The 22,844-nt window shown below is 42.1% G+C and overlaps 1 protein-coding gene across 1 annotated transcript in view; it reads left to right on the top strand.

The window, feature by feature from the left end:
• The window catches only part of LOC124594371 (homeobox protein SIX6-like), a 167,035-nt gene that overhangs the window by 39,287 nt on the left and 104,904 nt on the right, over nt 1-22,844 (top strand). The window lies entirely within an intron of this gene.

The following is a 22,844-nucleotide window of genomic DNA, read 5'->3' as shown; positions in this document are numbered from 1 at the left end:
AGGTTTGAGGGTACGCCCCATCCGTTTCCCGCCGGTACTGTTCACCCAATCAGGGAAGTTGTGTGCAGACCGCAGAAGCCACCCACCTCTCACTGTGGATACAACCTAAATACCACGCAAACTGACAGATACGACCGTGAAAGGCAGCGAAAATTGGAGAAACGCCTTTTGCTCTATACAAATCCACAGGAAACGTTACAATATAGGCTCTGTTCTGAACCGTATCTTGTGTGCTGGCGGAGAACTTTTTCTGAATCCGGCGTGGATTTTGTAACTCCTTTAGACTTCCCCCAGAGACTCCATACTCCTTCATTTTCCTCCGCATGCCTGTCAGAGGGGTTGTGTCGCGTTAGGCCCTTTTCTCCACTACCCTAGAGAAGTAGTAAGAACATCCAGTTTATTGATTCTGTTCACAGGCAACTTCGATACACTAACATTAAAAAAAGAGAAACATACGATTCCAAAAGAGAGATTTGTTTCTTTACCAACAGATATACTTGAGAGTCCAGTTACTTCACTTGGCAGTTACTCACTTCACGTACCGTACTGAGACGGTTGCCAAAATTAAAACAAAGAGAGATCACAAGGACAGAAAAACGATTTCGCTAGGCCACTGACAAAAACAAACGCTCTATTAAAGCGATAAGAAGTAGTAATGTGCTGCGTGTTTTGCACGATTAGTCACATAATACCTTTTGGAACAACATATGCCCCGATTTTCAGTGTCTCTGAGAGGTGTGAAACCCTTCGGTGTCTTACCACAAAGAAAAGTTGTTCGTCGCTTTCAAAGTCATAACTGAACTATTCTTCGCTTCTTCATACATTTATATGTAGACAGTAATTGCTGCTACCATTACCTCAACTACGTTGGGATTAATGAAGCGAAAGAACGATTTGAAAGTGATGCTTTTGATGTTTCAGCCTAATAATGTTGTTATTCCTTAGAGGTATTAAAGTATTCTAACTCCGTTGACACAGCAACAACAAATCGATCGTCTCTAATGTAAGTTAAACGTAATATAAAAGATATCACCGTCAGCATCAAAGAATTTAATTTTGTCGATGCTTTCAACTCCAGAAGCCATTCTTAGTAACGAATTTATCGCAGAAGACACTTGCACATCCTCCTTAAAATGGATTGTCTTACAAATAGTAAATAAATCGCCTTTTGACACAAAATATTTGTCAACGAGGAAGAATTATTTTTTTCTAATACGTCTTAAATGTGTTTGCATTTAGGTTACACCTTTGCTTTTGGTTCCATAAAATCATTATTTATAGATATAAAACAAAAACTGCTATTGAAACAGTGGAAGTCGATACAACTGAACATACGTTGCCACTTTCAGTTTGTTTAATCACCTTCAGAAAACTTTCAGAAAAGAGTTCATGTGGTCATCTTTAAGACTTACACAAACTAAAGCATGTGAAACATCAATGGATTCTTATTTGTGTATTGTCCGAAAATAGTTAACTAAGCCGAAACGTATGTAAAATCTTTACGAATTGGTCTATTTTAGTAGATGATTTTATTTCTAAAATTATAAATTTAAAACAGTGTATGTGAAAACTGCATAACTACTTAATTTTCTCTTACGTCAGTACGGACTTAAATTCCGATGGCTGTGAACGTTTGACTAATTGGTCACGGAGGTTTCAGAAGAAGTTGCTTTATTTGTAATGTACTAAATGCTTTTGTTGTTGGCGTCAACATCAATTTGTCATTCCTGATATAACTATTTTAATTGCGTTGTATTACAAAATGAATTAATTTTCTTTAGATTTTTCAAAATAAACACCATTTGCGCCTTCTGTAGACAGAACAGAAAAATATATCCTCACTTCAAGGATAAGTTTCAGCAGAGGTAGTTCCTGGAGTCCACCAATGCGCGAAGTTAGCCAGTGTTTAAGGCACTTTACCCGCATTCAGGGGGAGGGAGATTCAAAACAGCATTAAACAATTCATATGTTATGTTTTTGGTCGTTCCGCTATGTCGGTCAGAGGATGGTTCCTCTGAAAAGGATACAACCGACTTTGTACACCATTCTTGCCCTATCAGAGTTTGTGTTCTGCCTTTGATGACCAGTTCATTGATGGGACGTTAGGTGTAAAAGTTATATTAAACGGTTTACAAGAGTATCAGTTGTTTAAGTCTATATCATTGAAGTGTTCTGCTAGTTACAAAGTTTTTATTCACGTTAGCATCCAGGTCCGTAGTAACTCTCATTTTATTTTAACACTAGGAATATAAACATGTTTGTCCTCATTCTGTTCTGTACGAGAGATTAAAAAAAAAATGAAATGCTTGCAGGAAAACAGGAATGTAACATTTAGGCCCGTACTGGACATAAATTGTGAGCCTCAAGTGAAGGGAAAAATTGGCAGTTGTATATTCTACTGTTATCCTTCAACGTACTTTTAAATTTTAATGTTATATATACAAAAATACGTAACTGAAGTTTTCAGTGTGTTATATTACGACGGTGTCTTGACAGGAAGGCAGCTGCACCAGTCAAAAAGGTCATGTTTTGTGGATTTCGTCTTTTTTCCCTAGACTGAGTAGTTCAAATTAATGAATATGTTTTCTTAATCAGAAAATTATTTATAATTTTGCGTAATATCGGAGCAGAGAAGTCACTCGCCGAGTGTAACGTCCCTAAATCATCCCTGTGCACTTAGTTCTTCTGTTAGAGGGATCAGTTACAACTTTTCCCTTGCTAGGCGCGTTATTAGAGTTAATGACTCGCTGGTCTACACTTCTCTTATTTAGTTGATAGAGTTTGGTCTGACTTGTGTTCAGTGAGCTTGAGAGTTTATCTGTGAGCTTCAGTCTCTCCAGCTTTATCCTTTGTGATGGAACTTTTTAAACATGTACATTTCAACAGTGTCTTGCTATTTCAGTTTGTTTACGTTGAAGGCGCTGACAGAATTTTGACAAGTTCGTTCATTTGGAACATACTCACAGCAAAAAGGAAAGACCTTCACAGCTCAACATCAGCGATATAACGTCCTCTGTTCACACATACTGCCAATGAGGTTATTCCAATATCTTTCAGATGGTATGATTTATTTCTTTGTATATAATACTAATTCTTTCAGCATGTACATATACCAAAGACTACCAGGATAAGTACTTTTCTTTCAGATTTAAACTGTTAAAACTCCAAGGATTATACAGATACGCCTTTTGTTTCATAACAACTCAGTGCAGACGTTTATTATGTTCTTTATAGGATCCTACCACTCATTGTAGGCTAGTCAGAAAATACACACACACACACACACACAAGCACGCACACACACACACACACACACACACACACACACACACACACACACCATGTCTGTGAAATTTATCTGCCGGCCGGAGTGGCCGAGCGGCTCTAGGCGCTACAATCTGGAACCGCGCGACCGCTACGGTCGCAGGTTCGAATCCTGCCTCGGGAATGGATGTGTGTGATGTCCTTAGGTTAGTTAGGTTTAAGTAGTTCTAAGTTCTAGGGGATTGATGACCTCAGAAGTTAAGTCCCATAGTGCTCAGAGCCATTTTTGAAATTTATCTTGCGAACAATCTCCCCTTTAAGGCGTTGGCTCCTGTCGAGCTAACTTCTCCCACTAGCTTCCCAATAGATATATCGTGGAAAATCAATTTCTGTTCTCACCAGTGGACTAAAAGCGCTAATTCTCCAAGACATTATATATCTTCAACACACACTGAAGAGCGAAGGAAACTGGTACATCTGCCTAAATTCGTGTGCGGCCCCTGCGAGCACGCAGAAGTGCCGCAACACGACGTGGCATGGACACGACTAATGTTTGATGTAATGCTGGAGGAAATTGACACCATGAATCCTGCACGGCTGTCCATAAATCCGTAAGACTACAAGGGGTGAAGATCTCTTCTGAACAGCACGTTGCAAAGCATCTCGGATATGCTCAGTAATGCTCATTTGTGGGGAGTTTGGTGGCCAGTGGAAGTATTTAAACTGAGAAGAGTGTTCCTGGAGCAACTCTGTAGCATTTCTCGACGTGTGGGGTGTCGCATTGTCCTTCTGGAATCGCCCACGTCCGTCGGAATGCACAACGGACATGGTTGGATGCAGGTGATCAGGCAGGATGCTTACGTACGTGTCACCTGTCAAGTCGTATCTAGGCGTATCAGGAGTCCATATCACTCGAGCTGCACACGCCCCACATCATTACAGAGCCTCCACCAGCTTGAACAGTCCCCTGCTGGCATACAGGGTTGTCTCCATACTCGTACACGTCCATCCTCTCGATACAGTTTGAAACGAGACTCGTCCTACCAGGAAACATGTTTCCAGTCATCATCAGTCCAATGTCGGCGTTGACGGGCCTAGGCGGGGCGTAAGGTTCAAATGGTTCAAATGGCTCTGAGCACTATGGGACTTAACATCTGCGGTCATCAGTCCCCTAGAGCTTAGAACTACTTAAACCTAACTAACCTAAGGACATCACACACATCCATGCCCGAGGCAGGATTCGAACCTGAGACCGTAGCGGTCACGCGGTTCCAGACTGAAGCGCCCAGAACCAGCACGCCCACACCGGCCGGCGGGGCGTAAGGTTTTGCGTCGTGCAGTCATCAAGGGTACACGAGTTCGTCTGCAGCTTTGAAATCTGCAACAATTTTCGGAAGTATTGCACTTCTGTCACGTTGAACGATTTGTCAGTGGTCCCATTCTTGCAGGACTTTTCCCGGCCTCAGCGATGCCAGAGATTTGATGTTTTACTATATTCTGATATTCACGGTACACTCGTGATAGCCGTCCGCGGTGGCCGATCAGTTCTAGGCGCTTGAGACCGGAGCCTCGTGACTGCTACGGTCGCAGGTTCGAATCCTGCCTCGTGCATGGATGTGTGTGATGTCGTTAGGTTAGTTAGGTTTAAGTAGTTCTAAGTTCTAGGGGACTGATGACCTCCACTGTAAGGTCCCGTAGTGCTCAGAGGCATTTGAACCATACACTTGTGATATGGTCGTCCGGGAAAATCCACACTTCATCGCTATCTCGGAGATGCTGTGTCCCATCGCTCGTGCGCTGACACCACGTTCAAACTCCCTTAAATTTTGACAAACTGCTATTGAAGCAGCAGTAACCAATCTAACTACTGCGCCAAACGCTTGTTGCCTTACATAGGCGTTGCCGACCGCAGCGCCGTAATCTGCATGTTTACATATCTCTGCATTTGAATACGCTTGGCTATACTAGTTTCTTTGAGCTTGAGTGTATAAACTTCTATGGGAGAAATCGGAAGAGTTAAAAATTTTGGGTATCTCGGTGAAGCCATCCAGGAGAATGGATTAGAAGAAGAAGCAATTAAAGTCAGGATGAGGAAGATAAACCAGGCATACCAAGTGACAAAGAATACCTATAACAAAAACTCTATGAGTATAGGGGCCAAGTTCAGACATTATAATACAGTTGTAAAAACTGAGTGCTTTTATCCGTCCAAAACTTTGGCCATGAACAGCTGAGCGACTGGAAAAGCGAGAGCGTACGATATTATGGATAATCCTAGGTAATAGATAGGTTGATCGACAATGGTGAATGAGAGCAAATGAGGACTCTTACAGCAATACAGAACTTATCACAGCATCCACTAAGAAGAGACTATTGTTATTTGGTTCAAATGGCTCTGAGCACTATGGGACCCAATTGCTGAGGTCATTAGTTCCCTTAGAACTAGTTAAACCTAACTAACCTAAGGACATCACAAACATCCATGCCCGAGGCAGGATTCGAACCTGCGACCGTAGCGGTCTTGCGGTTCCAGACTGCAGCGCCTTTAACCGCACGGCCACATCGGCCGGCTATTGTTATTTTATGGCCATTTCATGAGGATGGACGGTGACCGACTAACAAAACGAATATGGAGTTTCATCCAATCTAAGAAAACAAGGCCGAGATGGTTCGAAGAATGTGAAAAAGATTTTAGGCAGATTGGTATCTCAGAGAGAAATATTCCTGACAGGAAGAAATTTAGAAGATTGGTGAGCAACTACCAAGGTTTTAAAATGGCATCAACGTGCAAAAGACGGAGAGGACCTTTGTCCGGAGAGCATAAACAAGCACTTCTTTCTGGGCTAGAAGATACTGGCAGGAAGTCAAAGCTGGAACAAGAACAAGACGTAGACACTAAAATGAAATTGGTTGTTACCACGGATTCCACTGAGGCTCAACTCGAAAAAAAAATTCTATGGGAAGACTCTGGTCATCCAGTTAACCATTTAATTCGAGCTCTTACTTTTCCCTTCTAGAATAAAAATTCGAATGTTCACAGATCGGGACTATGTTCCCGACAAAACTAATTTTATCGCAGGCACAGTCTAATTATTTAAATCTCAAAAGACTGACTCAGCGTTTCGCTGTCAGAAACTTCCTTCATATCTGACCCATTTTCCAAATTACAACTCGATCCCGCCCTGTATCATTGACTCTCATCTATTACTACTTCTACAATCCAGAGAGTGTAAAAAAATCGTCCTTATGAAAAAACCAAAAGTGGCCCGTTTTTAGCCCTTTGGTAACAACAGTTTTGGCTTTTGCGGACAGCTGTCGCAGCTCTTTCGTTTACAACAGCCAGTCACGGATTTTTCTCCATGCTGCGTCTCTCTCGCGTCTGAAATGACTACAGCTCCCTTTTCTGTTACTTGAGTACAACACAAAACACATACATAAATAAAATCTTATCGTTAAGAAAATATTTGTTAATATTAACGGTACAGGATATATAGCGACAGCGTTAAACTTCTGACTATCATTATCCCCGCCAACAGGAACACACTATTTTTGCCCGTCTCAGAGGCTGTAGCAAGACCATGTCGTGTGCTGTTCAAAGAACTGGAGAAAATTATTGTTACGTTTTTAGATAAGAGTATTTCAACATCTGACTGATTTCTAAAATCTGTTGTCAAAGTGACACGACCATCGATACGAACATGGGTCTTAATAGTGGGATTCGTATTTGGTGTGATAGATTGTAATAACGTCTAGATACAGTTACAATGAAGAGAACGAGTTTAGGAGACGTGTTGTGCAACCAGCACCTAATAAAAAATTCTAACATTTTTCCAGAATTAACACATATGAAAGATTTGCAATCTCGTTTATAGTAATTATTTATTAGAAAGTAAAAGTAACGTAATATACAAGTATGTACAAACTACCTTCACACAAAAATGAAATTTATTTTCCACAGAGCTTCGTTTTTCAATCTCTTTTATTTAGGGGCACACCAAAATACGTTTCAAAGTCTCGCGACACCCCAACAAGTGGCTTTTTTCGCTAGACCCCAAAGAATCAAACACGGTAACGACTGTGAGATACAAATTTCACGAACTTATTACGTAAGACTTTGATAGGAACGTATCTACATAAATGAAACTTCTTACTATTGGGCAGGAACTTTAGAAAAACAGCGAACACATAAAGTACATAGATTACATATTTCTTGTTATGGGACGACTATGGGAGACAAATCTCAAAAACTCCACTTTGAGAATCCACCGACGTTTGTTACTGACGCGGGCGACAACACCGACAAAGAGGAAAGGAAATAGGGGCGGCGCAAACAGAAGATCCAAGAACGCCGCTCGCAGCAAAAATTGAGACTTCTGAGGTGAAGATTATTCATGGAATTAGGGATCATTCGTTTTAAAGTTGAATCATGAAATATATGATTAGTATAACACGATACGTATTTAAATACGTACAGTTACTTATGACGGGCGACTTCGTGCAAACTGGGCTACTCTAAAAAACGATTTGCCGATAATTTTTTTTATGTTCTAGATATTTTATCTGCTGATTAAAAATCTCGCGACACACCAGGCGTTTATTCACGGCACACCAGCTGCTCGGAATATACTACCCGGCGACCCATACAGAAATCGGCGGCTGTTTGCGGAACAGTAGCTCGTCTATAACCCCCCATATGACTACACAGAGGTGCCGTGACGTCCGTTGGTCAAACGCTTGTGGTGGTCCTCTGCAACGTACCTGTCCCGTGATTTGTCCATATAGCTTAGAAAACCTTTTCCGACGCCGGGCGTTAAGACCGAGCTGTTCTAGGCGCTTCAGTCTGCAACCGCGCGACCGCTACGGTCGCCGGTTCGAATCCTGCCTCGGGCATGGATGTGCGTGATGTCCTTCAGTTAGTTAGGTTTAGGTAGTTCTAAGCTATAGTAGACTGATGACCTCAAATGAGATGTCAAGTCCCCTAGTGCTCAGAGCCATTTGAACCATTTTGAACCTTTTCCGACTGCGGGCCAGAGTGTAATATTGCCAGTAGTAACTGTTTATATATCATCACAATGTCGAACAGTATAAATGCACCGCAGATATCGAGCGTACACAGTTAGTGTCAGAAGTATGCAGTATGTATTTTTTCTGCCAAACTGCATTTTTAATTTCTCTTTTCATTTTTTATTGCAATAGCTCTTGAAATGAACTAACGAGTGTGAGGTATAAGATATTGTCAAAGCTTACAAAGCTCAAAGGTAATCGAATCGTCTACATCACGCTCATTTTATCCGTTCTCGACAAAGGCGTAATACAATCTTAAATTTTTGTTCTTTAGATGGAAGAGATTGAAATGAATTAATACATGCGTAATTTTTCGTAGTCCGTTATTTCTAAGTGGAAAACGGAAGACAAAATTGTTGTGCCCAGCTGGCTGTTGTGGTCGAGAGTTGGACGCGCTCCGGAACCACGCGACTGCTACGGTCGCAGGTTCGAATCCTGCCTCGGACATGGATGTGTGTGATGTCCTTAGGTTTGTTAGGTTTAAGTAGTTCTGAGCCTAGGGGACTGATGACAGCAGATGTTAAATCCCACAGTGCTTAGAGCAATTTGAACCATTTTTGTTGTGCCCATAAATCTTGACTTACGCGTGCAATATTAGAAATTTGTGACTTCTGGTCCTTATGAGCTCTTACTTCAATTATCTTGAGGAAATAGCAGACGATGAGTGTCTCCCTCAACTTTTGATAGAGAATAAACCACGATCGATATCTGGGACATGCAAGAGGAGCAGTTCGCAGTCCGAAAGTATCTCTCATCCGCAAGCAACGGCAACGAACATTGAGACGCTTTAGCAGACATGGCCCGTTCGGGCGACAGTCTCAAAACATCGTCACTATGCGTGCTCTGAAGAAGTTCGTAAGCTCAGCTCCTGTATTCGAGTTCTTGTTTTATACGACAACCTGCCGCTCAGCATTTCGTCTTTTCTCATTGCCCAGCATTTTATAGTGTCATATAATTTCTGTGTATGTATGTGTGTGTGTGTGTGTGTGTGTGTGAGAGAGAGAGAGAGAGAGAGAGAGAGAGAGAGAGAGAGAGAGAGACAGAGATTCGGTTTTAATCTTACAATAGCTGGAGTGAACTGATAGCGCGAATAGCTGAGGTCGAGCGTTGCCTGCGAAACGGAGTTTCTCTTCGGCACTTATTTTGCCTTGTCATGTAGAGTACAATCATTATGATATTCGACACTGTGATTATTTACGCTCCATAAGTAGAATTTTTTACGTTGTCCTTCCTGTACGATTCTGACGAACACTGGGAAATACGGTTAAACAGATGTAAATAAACAGTCAGCTCACGGAACGAGAGAAAACGGTAGCGTAAGCTGAAATGAGCTCTCTTGCGAGGCACCCAGGTCTGCTCACCTGTTCTCGAATATCGTTGACACCAGTAGTCAGTTCATTTGATCGGAATGTCCCGGCAGTCTCTCGCTACGCTGCGTTATGCGAGCTATTGTTGAGTACTAAAGGAGCAGCGCAAAATGGTGGCTACTGACAACGGAAACTCCCCATCGCACTCCGTTCAGATTTAGTGGTAGGAGAGCCCAGAGGACAGCCCTTCAAAAACGGAACACAGATCAAGCATGAAAACAAGAAGGAGTTGTACTGAACTGTGAGAAAAGAAGGAAAATAGAAAGTGAGCGGTCCACGCTCAAGCTGTGCAACATCTAACGATATCGATTAGCAACCGTGTCTTTGTTATCTGGTCACGGTGTTAGACTGCGAAAAAGAAAATCCGTGTTCAAATCTCCCTCGTGCCCCATTTTTTCCCCACAGAATTGTTAACGCCGCACTGAAATTTGTGTCTGTGTCGTGATGTAACGCCCGTTTGCAGTAGTGAGGTGTAAGGAACGGACCTCCAAACGTACGTATCATCTATCTGTGCTACGCAAATACTACATGTTATGACTCTTGCGTTCCTTTTTCGAAGCTTTTGCTCTTGAATTCCATTGTTTTAACATAATTCACACCCCTTTATATGTTGTTTTCTGTGAGAGGTCGTCTCTGCGTCATCTTGCCTGCTCTCACAATTCACCACATTTACTTGCAAAGGTAATATCTTCTTACCACATTACTCACATTCTATTACCAAAGTATAGTATGACATCTGCCAAGATTATAGAACAACAGACACGTCAATGATCTGATGGAAAATTCATAATTTTCTGAAAAAAAAGGGACACGAGGGAGATTTGAACACGGATCTCCTACTCTGAAATACATCACCCTGCCCACACAGCCGCCAAACCGTGGGTTTTACATTTCTCTTGATGTTGCGCATCTTAGCGTGGTCCTTTCACCGTTTCTATTTTGCTTATTTTTCACAGTTCAGTACACCTTCTTTCTGTTTCCATGCTTGATCTGTGTTCAGTTTTTGACGGGCTATCCACAGGACGATGTCACGACTAAATATGATGGGTGTGTGAAGGGGAGTTTCCTTTGTGAGGCCTGACAGATTTTAATAAGAGCAGCAGAGCGCCGAAAGATCATTCGACAGGATTTTATAATTAAAAACAACGAATTACAGAGATGCGACATTTGCTAGATGCAAGCACTGATTACCTTGATCAGTCGTCACTAGTGTGTCTGAACACCGGATCGCAAGGTAGGCGGAGTCCTGTTTCGCTGGCGAAATAGTATCCTTAAAGCAGTAGTGGCAGACGCTTCGTCATGAGAATAACTTACTCTCGTAAATTAGACGACGTTTTACGTGCAACGGTTAAAGACTGATGCTTCCTCATGACACGGTGAAGAAAATGGCTGAGAGAGGTTGGAGCTTCGCTAAAATGGATGAAACTATGAAATTAATGTTTTAGTAAATGGAGTATGAAGCTTACAATACTACACAAATAAACAACACCTGCGACATGAAACACGTATAAAATATTATGATGAACAACGGCGTAGCTATTAAATGTTTTTAAAATATAGTGGAATGAATATCTGAATGAAACTGATAAATGTACAAATCGGGTCTACACAATTACATCGCGTGAAGTAACAACAGTGGCATCAAAGCAGCTGGGCTAAGAGAACTGTTTTCTTGTTAGAAACATTGTGTCGTATTTTCCTTCGGAAAGAGAGAGGGTGTGTGTGTGTGTTGTGTGTGTATGTGTGTGTGTGTGTGTGTGTGTGTGTGTGTGTGTGTGTGTGTAAGGAAGAGAGGGAGACAGATAAATGGACAGGGAGGGGGAATATTTTGGGTGCTAGCGAAAATGTAACTACGACATATCACACATAGTTGGTATCAGCCTGCATCGCACATAACGAATATTAACACATGAGGCACAAACATGTCTTCAAAATACTGAAGACCATGGAGAAATAATTTGAAAATGGATTCTCATACTGTACGCGAAGTACAAACTGCGCCCATGGCATTTGACGCAGAAAACCCTGGCGCAGCCCGGCTTTCAGACCCGGATCGCTGGCCTTCCCGATGCAGTGCGCATCCGGCCGAGAATTCGCAGTTAAACACATCTTTCCTCTCGGAGTTACTGGACCCACGGCGCCGTGGCAGAGTCTGTGCAAAGTTTGGAAAGCAAAGGGAGGAGCCCGTGACAAGTTGCAGCTTTCCATTGGCCCGTGAGTCAATGTTGGTGACAACAAAGTAGCCAGAGGAGCACCACGGAGGTAAAAAAAAAAAAAATAAATAAATAAATAAAATAAAATAAAAAATAAAAAAAGGGGCTCAGTATCATGTCGGCAGGTTGAATAGCAAACTTATAACGACAGGGGTCGGTTGAAATATTACTAACACCATATTTCACTGCATTTTTTTCCGCGTTAGTTGGAAAGAAAGTTGGCGTACCCGCTAGCGCAATTTCCATTACACATACGGATCTCAGTTCGAATAGCGGTTAGGCACTCAGTTTCAACCTGTGACCCACAGCTAGGAAATAATTTATTGACTGAAAGATACATATAACCATAAACTGTTTAATTTATGAGGAACTGCATCACAAGAAGAGACTGAAAAATTAGTCAACCAGTTGCTAATCCCGCGCGGCCGTAATTTTCAGAGTGGCCATATGTGCACAAGTGATGCTGAACGTTCTGGACGCCCTGTGGAGGTTACGACTCCAGAAATCATTGATAAAATCCATGATATGGTGATGGATGACACAAGAGTTAAGGTGCATGAGATTGCTAGTGCTGTAGGCATCTCGAATGAACGGGTACATAATATTTTGCATAAACATTGTGACATGAGAAAGCTATCCGCAAGATGGGTTACGTCATTGCTCAAGCTTGACCAAAAACAAAATCGTGTGAAGTGTTGTAAGGATGGTTTGCAGCTGTTCAGGAAGAATCCGCACGACTTTAAACGTCGTTTCGTCACTGTGGATGAAACATGGATACATTACTATACTCCCTAGACCAAACAACAATCTAAACAATGGGTTACCAAGGGAGAATCAGCACCAAAAAAGGCGAAGACCTTTCGTTCGACCGGAAAGGTTATGGCGACTGTCTTTTGGGATTCGCAAGGGGTAATCCTCATCGAATATCTGGAAAAGGGTAAAACTATTACAGGTGCATATTATTCATCGTTATTGGACCTTTTGAAAACCGAGCTGCATGGAAAACGCTGGCGATTGGACCGCAAAAAAGCCCTTTCCATCACAACAATGCACCGTCACACACCTTAGCAGTTGTGGTCGCAAAATTAATGGGATAGGATTCCAACTCGTTTCACATCCCCCCTATTCTCCAGACTTGGCTCCCTCGGACTACTATTTGTTCCCCAATTTGAAGAAAGGCCTGAAGGGACAAAGATTTTATTCAAGCGAGAAGGTGATTGCAGCAATTAATAGCTATTTTGCAGACCTGGACAGTTCCTATTATTCGGAAAGGGTCAACAAATTAGAACAGCGTTGGACGAAGTGTATAAGTCTAGAAGGAGACTATGCTGAAAATTAAAAAATGTTTACCCCAAACACGTAAGTAGTTTTATTTTTGCACAGACTTTTCAAACGCTCCTCGTATGTCGGTTTCGATGCATGTGAGATGCAGTAGTTGTGCAGATGTGAAAGGCTTGCTCAAGATACAACAGCGATCAGATCTTGATCAAATCAGGCATGGGACCGATGACTATGATAAAAACAGTAACAAAAATGAAGGTACTTAGCCTTTTCAACTGTGAACAGCATGCTTTGCCTCTCAACAGCTGACCTAGTCTTCCCTAGAACTCACTGTCACTAGTGTTGAACCAAGCTTTTTATTGTTACGTACTTGCAGTTCTGACTGATCAGAGAAATTTTAATATGCGTCTTGTCGCATACTCAGCTTGTTCGATCTGCAGGGATATTTACTTGTGGTAAACAGTTCACGACGTGGATGAGCACTCCGACCGCCTACGCTTGTCAACCAGAGGAAGGACGACAAGCAGAAAACGGTAAGCCTTAGACTGCTGGGGTTGTGCCTCAAATCGGCCGTGTTATCGGTGGATGCGGAGAGTGCCTGCGCAGTCTTGCGAGCAGACGAGCACGCGACCGCAGGTACCTGCCGCTCGCTGCGGCTCCAGAAACGTCAGCACGACGCAGCACTGCACAGCTCACCCCGCGGGAAGAACACGCGATTCTTGTGGGAGCAGCGGCAGCAGCATCTCGTGTTACCCGCTACCGCCGCTGCCACCGCCGCTGTCAGCAGACCTCATTCGAGTCTGTGGGGCAGGCCGGCCGCCCGCGTGCGACAATTTGTACAGTTTACACGGCGCGGTACAATGCGGGGTTCACACGCGGGCGCGTCCCTCCTGCTCCGCCGACGAGTGTTAAAGAAGAGCCAGCACGGCCGGGCTGCGCTGCTCCTTTGTGGAGGGCCGCTAGTGTGTCGGGTTTCCATTATGGCCGGGGGCGGCGACACGCCTGGGGCAGCCCCTCAGCGGCCTTCGGAACGTACTTGTATATACATTTTTTTTAAATCCCGAAGTATGTGATGAACGCCCGAGATGCGACAGACTGAAACTCGTTTTTGCGTACCGTACTCGCGCCTTGTGTGCAAACTGGCCATTGAACACGCAGGTATTGCAACTAGACTATTCTTACCTTATAAGGTACACAGGCTGTGTTGTGGGGCGATCGGTATGGTTGAAAATGAAAACATTTCCTACGCCACGATCACAGTGTAACCACTGTTATGTGCGAAGGTGAGCAGTTCCAACAGTCTTATGCTGCTGTCATCTGATCTTGTAAAACTTGTTGCAGATTGCCATGTTGCATTGCATGAAGTCAAAGCCTAAAAGGCACTACACGTCTTGATAAAAATCCAGTTGATAAAATGCACCCAGCTGATAAAATGAACACTGATGATAAAATGCACACAACTGAAAAAAATCGTCGTATCGTCCTTGCATTTTGGTGGCAAACTTGATTCTTACAAGTTTTCCGCACAGCACTACCTCCTACAGCGGCATGCGTGGGATGGGTTGATTTGGGGGGAGGAGACCAAACGGCGAAGTCATAGGTCTTATCGGATTAGGGAAGGATGGGGAAGGAAATCGGCCGTGCCCTTTGAAAGGAACCGTCCCGCCATTTGCCTGAAGCGATGTAGGGAAAGGCATGCGTGATAAAACATGTGTGTCTAAGAGCGTCGCCATTATTTTCGAAAGACAGCTCTATATGCGGGCCAGAAATTGATAAAGTATATGGTCTGGAAATGCAAGTTTCGCAGCTAAACTTCCCTGTTTCCATTTTGTTTGTTTATAATGCGTGCTCGTGATTGTCCAGCGGGTAGAGCACTAGAACCCAATCCTCGAGGTCTCCGGTTCAGTCCAGTACAGGGGCGGGATTTTTCCTTATTCTAGACCCATTCCCTCCAGAACGGCCCCGGGTCACCTCAGCCTAATGTCAAATGAGTACCGGGTGCCTTTCTCGCTGGTAAAAGGCGGCCGCGGTGATGAACCCCCCACCACCTCCTATTGCCACGGTGGGGAAAGGCTGCACTCAACCTATGGTCAGGCCAATGCCTGGTTACTAGCTTAAACCACAGACTTTGTCTTTACCTACTTATATTTCATCTTTTTATGACGACGAGCTACCACACGTCCATACTGTACAAGGACAAGCTCTCGAGATGGAAAGTCGCGTCTCCTATAGTCGGAGCTAGACTCAAATATAAGTTAATGAAATAAAACTTAACAAAGTTTTGCTGTGGAATTTCTGTTTCCAAAACCAACATGTTTTTGCAAATTGTATCACAAAAGCTGAAGAGAACGACTCGTACAGTTTGAAAATGGTATGACTTACCTAGTTCTATCTACTACATTCTTGGAGTTAAAGTGGTGATTACTTCAACTCGGTCACAGAATCAGTTTAGGAATATGTAAAATAAAAAAATAATAAAAATAGAAAAAGGTTCTCCTTGTCTTATAAATCAAAATGAAGGTTTCGAAAATCTTCCTCTTATTCCCTTAGGCACATTTTCAGACCAAAGCTCATCCAAATACCTTTACAAAATCTCGTTCTCGACGAATTTCACACTTTCAGCTCCGACAATTCCTTGACTTGCGCAATCGGGTGATGGGTTTCCGGGTTCCACTTAATAGGTCAGGAGTCCACTACACACAGGAAGCGGGGGCTGTCTGGAAGGGACTGGGCGGCTTTTTATGTTAGAGGTTCTCAGGAAACCACAGAAAGGGCGTCCATGTAAAAGTGGACAGATAAAACACAGTAAGGTAGTTGTAGAAACGATCAGTATTGTAGTTGTAAATTGTCTTAGCTGTGTTGGGAAAGAACCAGAGTTCCAAGTCCTAATAGAAAGCACTGAAGCTCAAATCGTCATAGGTACAGAAAGCTGATTTAAACCGGAAATAAGTTCAGCCGAAATTTTTTCGGACGATCTAATAGTGTTCAAAACGATTCATTAATTATAGTTGGTGGTGGAGTATTTATTGCTGTCAGAAGTAGTTTACCTTGCAGTGAAATTGAAGTAGATAGTTCCTGCGAAATAGTATGGGTAGAGGGTAGGCCTTTACTTGACAATCAGACATAACTATTAAACGGATCGTTTTACCAACCCATCGATTCAGAAGATATAGTTTCTGAACAGTTCAAAGAAAACTGAGCCTTATTTCAAATAGGTATCCCACTCATACTATTATAGTTGGTAGTGACTTCAGTCTACCCTCGATATGATGGAAAAATTACGCGTATAAAGCAGGCGGCAGGCATAAAACCTTATCCGAAATTGTACTGAATGCTTTCTCAGAAAATTATCTTGAACAATTAGTTCTTGAGCCCACACGAAGCGTAAATGGTTGCGAAAGCGTGCTTGGCCTCTTAGCAACAAATAATCCTGGACAAATAGGGAGTATCGTGACGGATACTGGGATTAGGGACAACAAGGCAGTTGCTGCTAGGCAGAATACCGGACACCTACAACCATCAAAAAGAAACCCAAAGTGTATCTATACAAAAAAGCCGATAAAAATGCTCTTAATGCCTATTTAAGAGACAGTCTTCACTCCTTCCGATCTGATCATGTAAGCCTAGAAAAGGTGTGGAATGATTTCAAAGATGACGACAATTGATTCAAAATGGCTCTGAGCACTATGGGACTTAACATCTGTGGTCATCAGTCCCCTAGAACTTAGAACTACTTAAACCTAACTAACCTAAGGACATCACACATATCCATGCACGAGGCAGGATTCGAACCTGCGACCGTAGCTGTCACGCGGTTCCGGACTGAGCGCCTAGAACCGCACGGCCACCGCGGCCGGCAGACGGCAATTGATATGTACCACATAAATTAATAAGTGATGGTACTTATCCCCCATGGTACACAAAACGGATCAGATCGCTGTTGCAGTAGCAACGAAAAAAGCGTGCCAAATTTAGAAGAACGCAAAATCCCGATAACTGGCAAAGTTTTGCAGAAGTTCGAAATGTAGTGCGTACTTCAATCGAGATGCTTTTAATGATTTCCACAACGAAACTCTATCTCGGAATATGGCAGAAAACCCAAAGAGTTTGTGTCATACATAAAGCATACCAGTGGCAAGGCGCAATGAATACCTTCACTGCGTGATAACGACGGTGAAGTCACTGATGACAGTGTCACTAAAGCAGAGTTATTAAACGCAATTTTCCGAAACTCCTTCACCAAAGAAGACGAAGTAAATATTCCTGGTTTCCAATCAAGAACAACAGCCAAGTGAGAAACATAGAAGTAGATACCCTCGGTGTAGCAAAGCAGCTTATGTCACTTAATAAAGGCAAGGCCTCCAGTCCAGATTGCATACCAGTCAGGTTTCTTTCAGAGTATGCTGATACAATAACTCCATACTTAGTAGTTATAAACAACCACTCGCTCACAGAAAGTTCCATAAAGACTGGAAAATTGCTCAAGTCACACCAATATCCAAAAAGGGAAGTAGGAGCAATCCGCTAAATTACAGGCCCACATCACTAACGTCGATTTTCAGTGGGGTCTTGGAACATATACTGTGTTCGAACATTATGAAGTACCTCGAAGAAAATGATTTATTAACACATAGTCAGCACGGATTCAGAAAATATCATTCTTGTGAAACACAACCAGCTCTTTATACTCATGAAGTAATGAGTGCTATCGACAGGGGATGTCAAATTGATTCCATATTTTTAGATTTCCAGAAGGCTTTCGACACCGTTCCTCACAAGCGTTTTCTAACCAAACTGCGTCCCTATGGAATATAGCCTCAGTTGTGCGGCTGGATTCGTGATTTCCTGTCAGAAAGGTCACAGTCAGTAGTAATAGGCAGAAAGTCATAAAGTAAAACAGAGGCAATATGCGGCGTTCCCCAAGGAAGTGTTGCAGGTCCTCTATTGTTCCTGATCTATATTAACGACATAGGATATAATCTGAGTAGCTGTCTTAGATTGTTTGCAGATGATGCTGTCATTTACCGCCTTGTTAAGTCATCAGATGAACAAAGCGAATTGCTAAACGATTTAGATATCTGTATGGAGCGAAAAGTGGCATTTGACCCTGAATAAAGAAAAGTGCGAAGTTATTCACATGAGTGCTAAAAGAAATCCGCTAAATTTCGAATACGCGACAAGTCACGCAAACCTGAAGGCTGTAAATTCAACTAAATACTTAGGGATTACAATTACAAATAACCAAAACTGGAACGATCGCAGAGATAATATTGTGGGTAGAGCAAACCAAAGACAGCGATTCATTGGCAGAACACTTAGAAGGTGCAACAGGTCTACTAAAGAGACTGCTTTCACCACGCTTATTTTCCCTATTCTGGAGTACTGCTGAGCGGTGTGGGATCCACATGATCGAAAAAGTTCAGAGGAGGGCAGCTCGTTTTGTTTTATTGCGAAATAGGGGAGATAGTGCCATAGACATGATACGTGAATTGGAGTGGCAATCATTAAAACAAAGGCGTTTTTCGTTGCGACGGGATCTTCTCATGAAATTTCAGTCACCAGTTTTCCCCTACGATTGCGAAAACATTCTGTTGGCACCCACCTACATAGGGAGAAATGATCATCAGGATAAAAATAAGAGAAATCAGGGCTCGAACAGAAAAATTTAAGTGCTCGTTTTTCCCGTGCATCTTTCGAGAGTGGACGGTAGAGACAGCTTGAAGGTGATTCATTGAACCGTCTGCCAGGCACTTTATTGTGAATAGCAGAGTAATAATTTAATGTAGATGTATTTCGAGCTTTACTTTACGTATTTCCGTATTAGCACTACGCCAGAACTATTCTCCACGACCCTACTGTTGGATCTTTCCGCCGTGAGCTCTATACAAAAACTCGTGTCCATGAGCTTTCCCAAAGAATATCTCATAATATATAAGCGCTTGGCTGCAAAACAAAGAAAATATATGCGCTGTAATGTTTGGAACAGTAAAATTAATTTATCAGATATACCTATTTTACGCAATTCCGATATTACCTCATAAATAATTAATTCTCGATTGATTATTTTCCTTCCGTTTGCAACTGATTTTTTTAATTTTGTTTTTATGAATTTTCTTTTGATGATCTTTTGATTCTAAGTTTTGTATTTCAGTGTGACAATCAAAAAATTTCAGATTTAATTATTCGGCCTTACAAAACCAATTATGCTATTCCTACGAACAAATAACGAAAATCATAATGTTTCTCACTCACTTAACATTAAGTATATATGTTTACTCAGGTAAGAAGAATTCATTTCATGATTATCGTCTTCGGTTCATGGAGTAGGCTGCACAGAATTTTCGGTAAACCATTAAAATATTCATTAAAATGAATTAATTAGAACTAAGCGAAACCTAAACTGTAATAATGGTTTCAATTATTGAGCGTAGATCACGCATCCAGTGTTTATGTCGACAGTTTGTACTAGCTAACGAGATCCACTGGATCTGGACACTCTTCAGTAAAACCACCGGGTCCACTGTATTTAATTATAGCGTTATGGTACGGATGAGTGTGCGTCCTTATCGGCCAGATACCAAACAGCATGACGTCTGATCCCTCAATTATCCAGGAACTTTTCGTTGGGCGATGCTTAGTGGCTTTCGCGGTCTCGCGGCAGTTTCGCTGGCCCGTAAGCCGAAGGCGGCGTGTTCGAGTTCTATAAATAAAATATTCGACAAATTAAAGCATATTTATTGAAAAACTCTAAACGTTCTACTTTTATATAACTTCCTATATAGCCACCATTAATATTTAATCTTTTTTTAACGAGTTGACAAATTCCGTTTGCATAAAATTCAGATGCTTGAGATTGCAGCCTCCCTGTGACCACATCACAAAGTTCTCCGTCAGCGTCGAAACTTCGGGAGAGAACCCATTTTCATATGAGCGTAAAGATGTGGAAAGCACTTAAAACGAAATTTTTACTGTAGGGAGGTCTTCAAAAACGTTCCATTTTAATAGACGCAAAAATTCTTGTGTTTGTCAAGCACGGTGTGGTCGATTATTGTCATGACACTGGTAGCCAGGAGACCACCTCCCTTGTTTTGAATTGTCCTGCTCAGTTTTCTCAAAATCAATTCTCTTTCTATGTTTCGTAAAATACGGAAATGATATTTCTTTATCGTCATAAAAAACATCATCCATAATGTTCATGAAAGGCAGAGTTTGGAGTGCTTTTTTCGGTTTGTTGGGTGAGGCGGTGTGATCCCTGTACCACTGACCGCTGTTTTGCCTCCAGGCTAGAATAGGAAACACATTTCACGTGACCCGTCGCGATTCTGAGTCTTCTCCTTTCGCAACGTAACGGAAAAGAAAGTGCAGAGAAACACTCATCCGGTCAGTTTTGTGGTTGTCAGAAAGGACGTTTGGAATCCAGCAACCGTAGAACTTGTGATGCACTAGCTGTTTGGTCACGGTATCATTTAAAGCACTCTGAGAAATCTGCGAAAAGTTATCCGGCAGCTGAGATATCGTAAGATGCCGTTTTTCATTAATTTTATAGGCAATTTCTTGTACCAGTTTGTTGCTGACTAGAGAGAGATGACAAGTTCTGTCATCATACGTAAAAATATCTATCCTTCCACTCTTAAACAGACGACATCATTGACTCCCCTGGTACCCTAGGCTAATGGCGGCCTAATGTAGCTTTCCTACCGTCTCAGCTCTAGGTAGACTCACCTACTGCGCGAGTCTGCAGTGCGACTCTTCCGTTCCTATCTCTACTTCCCACGCTGCATAAAAGGGGAGGCTACTCCGAATCGCCATAGTGTAATGTGATGAATATATTCAGTAACTGTAGCTCTGATGTGATGGTTGTGAAGCAGAAAAGTTTAAAAACAACAAAAGAGAGAAGAAATGGGGAGCCTTGCGGCTTTCATTGCGTTGGAGAGCATATTTTCATGGGACTTGTCAAAAAACTAGCGACCGATTGCATTGAAAATGTTCAGTTTGTGCTAGTTTGCTCAACTGATCAAAGTTTACCCTTTTCACTTCCTCTGCATTACAGCAGGGCAGGGGTAAAATACAGGGAGCGAAAGGCTATTTACATTTTGTACAGAAACCAGATGGCAGTTAAAAGAGTCGAGGGGCATGAAAGGGAAGCAGTGGTTGGGAAAGGAGTGAGACAGGGTTGTAGCCTCTCCCCGATGTTATTCAATCTGTATATTGAGCAAGCAGTAAAGGAAACAAAAGAAAAATTCGGAGTAGGTATTAAAATCCATGGAGAAGAAATAAAAACTTTGAGGTTCGCCGATGATATTGTAATTCTGTCAGAGACAGCAAAGGACTTGGAAGAGCAGTTGAATGGAATGGACAGTGTCTTGAAAGGAGGATATAAGATGAACATCAACAAAAGCAAAACGAGGATAATGGAATGTAGTCAAATTAAATCGGGTGATGCTGAGGGGATTAGATTAGGAAATGAGACACTTAAAGTAGTAAAGGAGTTTTGCTATTTAGGGAGTAAAATAACTGATGATGGTCGAAGTAGAGAGGATATAAAATGTAGACTGGCAATGGAAAGGAAAGCGTTTCTGAAGAAAAGAAATTTGTTAACATCGAGTATAGATTTAAGTGTCAGGAAGTCGTTTCTGAAAGTATTTGTATGGAGTGTAGCCATGTATGGAAGTGAAACATGGACGATAACCAGTTTGGACAAGAAGAGAATAGAAGCTTTCGAAATGTGGTGCTGCAGAAGAATGCTGAAGATAAGGTGGGTAGATCACGTAACTAATGAGGAGGTATTGAATAGGATTGGGGAGAAGAGAAGTTTGTGGCACAACTTGACTAGAAGAAGGGATCGGTTGGTAGGACATGTTTTGAGGCATCGAGGGATCACAAATTTAGCATTGGAGGGCAGCGTGGAGGGTAAAAATCGTAGAGGGAGACCAAGAGATGAATACACTAAGCAGATTCAGAAGGATGTAGGTTGCAGTAGGTACTGGGAGATGAAGAAGCTTGCGCAGGATAGAGTAGCATGGAGAGCTGCATCAAACCAGTCTCAGGACTGAGGACCACAACAACAACAACATGCATTACAGCAAGTTAAAATTGCTGTGAAAATAAGTCAGCAGTCGTCCTTCTCCCCGTGTCCCGTTCGCGACTAGAATAGGATAAGCAGCGGAAGAAATGACAGCAATACACAAAGTACCCTCCGCCACATACCGCAAAGTTTCATTTGAAAGTACAGTATTATAAAATTGTGCTCTTCTATGGACTTAGCCTCTTTTTGTCAGATCGCTATCTTGCTCCTCGATGTTCTCTATGTATATGTTTATTTTAAATAGGACTTCGCCCCTCTTGGAGCTATTGACGTAAAATTACTATATCTATCTCAGACATTCATAATTTGTTTCTTATTTCATTGCTCTTCCCTTTTCTATAATTTTCCAGTACACAGTCAACTTCGTTCTACAAAACCATTTAAACATGTTAAATGAAGAATAAAATTATTTGAAGTCGCACAAAGAAGATAGTAGATGTCTTCGTCAAATTTAATACTGACCCATTGGTAAGGACATTTCGCTCGTGGTTGACAATGAGGGTTTCTTAGTGATTGGAGTAAATAACTGCGTCCTTCTTATGGTACGAAGATTTCTTACTGATATTGCGT

This window comes from Schistocerca americana, chromosome 1 (assembly GCF_021461395.2).
Source record: "Schistocerca americana isolate TAMUIC-IGC-003095 chromosome 1, iqSchAmer2.1, whole genome shotgun sequence".
Lineage (NCBI taxonomy): Eukaryota > Metazoa > Arthropoda > Insecta > Orthoptera > Acrididae > Schistocerca > Schistocerca americana.
This window is presented reverse-complemented; position numbering and strand designations above follow the sequence as displayed.